Source organism: Leptonychotes weddellii, unplaced genomic scaffold, assembly GCF_054177405.1.
Source record: "Leptonychotes weddellii isolate Sample4059 unplaced genomic scaffold, ASM5417740v2 HiC_scaffold_15234, whole genome shotgun sequence".
Lineage (NCBI taxonomy): Eukaryota > Metazoa > Chordata > Mammalia > Carnivora > Phocidae > Leptonychotes > Leptonychotes weddellii.
The window spans coordinates 1-4,890 of record NW_027733820.1 but is presented as its reverse complement, the minus strand read 5'-3'; the positions used below and the strand labels follow the sequence as shown (position 1 = coordinate 4,890).

Below are 4,890 nucleotides of genomic sequence, written 5' to 3'. Positions count from 1 at the left end.
GCGGGACTCGATCCCGGGACTCCAGGATCATGACCTGAGCCGAAGGCAGTCGCTTAACCAACTGAGCCACCCAGGCGCCCTCCCCGAGAGTATATTTTTTAAAATAGTAAATGATATGAGAAACAAAAGAAAACTATTAAATTTCTTTACTACTTACAGCCCATTAACAAGTCCTTGAAACAGGCAGAGTGACATTCTTCTAGGCACTCAACTGCCTGGATGTTGACACTTTGTTAAGGGCAAAAGGAAATCCTAGACTGACCACCACCCCTGCCCCCCACCAGGATCCTGTAAGCCTACTTTAACATATAAAAATTCTTTTGGAAACTTCTTTTATCTCCTACCCCCCAAGATACATGTTGGCAATCATCCCCCAAGCATATGGCTCACCGATATACATCTGAAGGGTCTCATGACTAAGGTTTTATTAGACGGTAATAAATGACATTTTCCTAATAATAGTTAGCCCCCTCAAGGTCCTGGAAACCTTGCTTCCAAAATTCCTTAGAGACTTATGCTATCCTTAACCCCCTCCCAACTTGAAATATATAATGGGCCACTCCTCATGACCCCAAAACAGCTCTTTCTGCCCACGGGTCCTGTCCCCATGCTTTAAAAAAACCACTTTTTTGCACCAAAGACATCTCAAGAATTCTTTCTTGGCCATCGGCTTGGAACCCTAATGTCTTTCCTTTTTTTTTTTTTTTAAAGATTTTATTCATTTATTTGACAGAGAGAGACACAGCAAGAGAGGGAACACAAGCAGGGGGAGTGGGAGAGGGAGAAGCAGGCTTCCTGCTGAGCAGGAAGCCCAATGAGGGGCTCGATCCCAGGACCCCGGGATCATGACCTGAGCCGAAGGCAGACGCTTAACCACTGATCATGACCTGAGCTGAAGGCAGACGCTTAACCACTGAGCCACCCAGGCACCCCATTCCTACGTAAACAAATAACAAAACAGATGGTGCATAGCTCAAGTCCCGCATCAGGCTCCCTGCTCAGCAGGGAGTCTGCTTCTCCCTTTGACCCTCCCCCGTCTCATGCTCTCTCTCTCTCATTCTCTCTCTCAAATAAATAAATAAAATCTTTAAAAACAAAACAAAACAAAAACAAAAAAAACTTGTGTCCCTGGTATTGGAACAGCAGAGGTTTGGGACCCCTGCCCCAGAGCAAGGACAGGAAGTTTACCCCATTGCTCTCAGCTGATCCATGTCTGTGAAAGTGTCCTAGTCACTCTAGAACATAAAACAGGTGTTGGGCAGTTGCACATGTATTTCAGTATATTAAAAATTCAAATAGCAGCATATACCCAGTTCAAGTGTTCTGAGGAATACAGTGCGAAGGAAGGCTCCCGCAGAGGCCCTACTCAGAGGCCCCATGGTGCAGGGAGTTGAGTGAGTCACAAAAGGAGGCCCAGTGTTAGAGACTGAATTTCCAAGGAAAAACATTTTAAACATTGATTCTTTCCCTCCCTCTCTCCAGTTTATCTGTAACTCTTATTCTTTTTGCCTCTTTCTCTAATTAAGAGGGAAAGGAAGAGCAAGCTGAACATTTTAGACCAAGCAACTAACCTTTTTCTGCAGAATTCATTTCTTTGCAGGCACCCTGTGTTGCCAAGAGGGTTCACCAAGCAATGCCCCACAGTGCCTCCTCCTGGACATCTGTCACAGTCAGTCATCCTTCTACCAGTGGTGGAGCCTTCAGGCTGATCCATCTCTGTTTCCAGGTCAACCAACAAGTGCCTCTCCTCCCTCCAGATATAAGACTGTTAAAAAACAAAATTCAACCAAGTGAATTTGAAGACCTAATTGGCTTTATTAAGTGATTCATGAATTGGGCAGCATTCCATCTAGCAAGTACAAAGATGCTGGAAGAGTTGTACAAATGGAAGGTTTTTTATAGGAAGGAGGAGGGGGCAAGGAAGTTATTAGCAAAAGAAACATAAGGATTGTTTCTGGCCAAGATGATTCTTGGGGAGGAAGGGCAGAGCAGGGTTTGTATCATGCAGATTACCTCACAAGTGCCGATGAGGAAATATCAGATTGACTATTAAAAGGTCACACTCCTGGGATAGGATGAAACTATAATTAAGTCTTGGTTTGCTGTTTGCTGGAGGGGGGTGGGGGGCAAATTCCTTCATTTTGGGCTTGTTGCCTCTTTTTTTTTTTTAAGATTTTATTTGTTTTTTAGAGAGTGAGCGAGAGAGAAACAGCATGAGAGGGGAGAGGGTCAGAGGGAGAAGCAGGCTCCCCGCTGAGCGGGGAGCCCGATGTGGGACTTGATCCCAGGACCCTGGGATCATGACCTGAGCCGAAGGCAGACGCTTAACCATCTGAGCCACCCAGGAGCCCTTGTTGCCTCTTTTTTAACACACGTTCTATCTGACTCTGAAGATTTGGTCATAAACACAGCTGTGAATAGCTCCAGGTCTTAAGAGAAGCTAGTCTCAGTGCAAAACAATCAATAGCAACACCTCATGATCAAGTCAAAGCTGAACCTTCTTTCCTTGGCCTCACACTAGGAGAGTGTCCAGGTCACAGCCGGGCATTGCCCTTCTTTACCCAGAAGCAGAAGGGAAGAACCTTAAACTTTCTCATAATGAATCAGAGTGCAAGGACTCATCCTCTGGGTGAGTGCCACAGCTGAGCAATGTGGCTGGCAGATGGGGTTGAAAATGCTTGCTGTCTGTAACAAAGAAATCACAGTTATTCTAATATTAATATTAATATTTCCATTCAGCTTTCTTTGGTTGGCATTTGCCAGGTATTCCTTTTCTATCCCTCTATCTTCCACTGTCCTGTGTTTGATATACATTGAACATAGGATGAAACACCATGAGTCTGACATCATTCTTGTTTCTTCTACCGGCCAACTTAGCCCACACGCACTCAGTTAAATTCCCCCAAATGCAGCACAGGGCAGGGACCCTACATTGCTGAGTGGACAGGTGGGGGGTCCAGAAGATGTCACTTGAATTCTCATGATTGATCTTTCCCCTGTCATGCTTATGATTGGGAGAACATGCAGTCATGCTTGGGACTAAGTGTTAAAACTTTGTTAAAAAAGTAAAAGAGGTTAACTAGAGCTAACTTTTTACCAAGTGTGGCCTGATAACAATTCTTTTCTGAGATTTTTCCCAGGATTAAATTCACAGTATTATTTAAGTAAATATTTAATAACTAACAGGCAACAGTCAATGTGTGTCTATCCTGTGTGGAATAGTGGTTCAGAGAGTGGTTAACAAAGGAACAGAAGTCTGCAAACCTGGCTTTCAGGTGCTGCTTGCTGGGACTGTGACCAAGACATAAATGTAAAGTCATTATTAGTAGAACCTGGGGATTAAGTGCATGGGCTTTGGAGTCAGGCAGATCTGAAAACTAATCTCAGTTCTGCCACTTATTAGACATGTTAGCTAACTTCTGTAAGAACAAGTTTCCTCTCCCTCAGGATAGGGGCAATAATTCTACCTTATAGGAATTTTGGAAGGATCCTTGAGAAAATGTACATGGTATGCTTTAAAACTGGAGCCTTAGTTTGTCTCAGTACATTACTTGGGAGAATGAGAAGTCAGGTCTTGCACTGAAGGGGCTATTTTTTCAAATATGACAGAGAAGGCTTACATCCAGAATATCCTGAAAATCATGAGATGAGCAGAGAATTTGGGGAAAATGAGCAAAAGAACTGAACAGGCACTTTTCAGGGGAAGATACCCAGGTGGCCAATGAACATAGAAGAAGGTGGGTGTTCAACCTCACTATATTGGGAAATGCAAAGCAAAACCATGGTGGGCTGCCATACACACTCACCAGCACAGCTAGCAAGAGGATGATTGGCAATACCAGGTGTTGGTGAGAGTATAGTGTGTGGGAATGTGAATTAATGCAGCCACTTAGGAAAATAGCTCAGCATGCCTACTGAAGTGAAGGATGAGCATGGCCCATAGCCCAGCAATTCCATGTGCATCAGGAGATATGTGCAAGAATGCTCATAGCAGCATTGTTGCAATGACCATAATCTGGAATTGGCTCAGATACTATTCAACAGTAGAGCGGGTAAGTGGATTTATTTTCATGCAATGAAGATAAATTAATTTCATCTGCATATAACAATATGGATGCATCTCAAATGTGATATTGAGCAAAAGAAGCTGAACACAAAAGAACACATACTATGAGATTCCCTGGGTGTGAAATTCACAAGCTGCAAGACAAAACTCAAATTTGGAGATGCATATTTGGTGATGGATGATCAAAAGGAACACGGAAGTGATTACCTTAAATGTCAGGGTAGAGGCTACCTTTGATGGGGAATGAGGGGTTAGTGAGAAGGGGGTACTGGGTAGTTTCTTGAGTGCTAGCAGTGTTGTATTTCTTTTTTAATTTAGGCAACGCTTATATGAGTGTTTGCTTTGTGATAATTCTCTCAGATGCATATTTTTGTTTCGTAAACTCTTTCTGTATGTGTGTCATATTTCACCACAAAAAGGCTAAGAAAAAGAAAATGCATGTAAAACTTTAGCACAGTGTAAGTTCTTATTAAATAAAGTAGTTGTTGCTGGGGTCATGATGGGCAGCAAGATGGCGTCTGCCAGCAGGGTCGTTCAGGTAGTCAAGCCACATACTCCATTAATAAGGTTCCCTGACAGAAGAGGCAATCCTAAACCTAACGTATCAGAAGTTTTGAGATCACAGGGCTACTGCCTCACTCTTCTTCAATTTCACAGCATTCTAAGGGAAGTAAATCCCCAGATTTGCTGATGCATCAGGGTCCACCAGACACTGCAGGAATAATAAAAACATTACCTCAGAAATACAGAAGGAAACTTGTATCTCAAGAAGAAATTGAATTTGGGGCGCCTGGGTGGCTCAGTCGTTAAGCGTCTGCCTTTGG

At 43.3% G+C, this 4,890-nt stretch overlaps 1 pseudogene; it reads left to right on the top strand.

Annotated features, from left to right (window-relative positions):
• The first annotated feature begins 4,562 nt into the window (after positions 1-4,562).
• Positions 4,563-4,860, top strand: LOC102730765 (alpha-ketoglutarate dehydrogenase component 4 pseudogene; annotated as a pseudogene).
• The last annotated feature ends 30 nt before the right edge of the window (positions 4,861-4,890 follow it).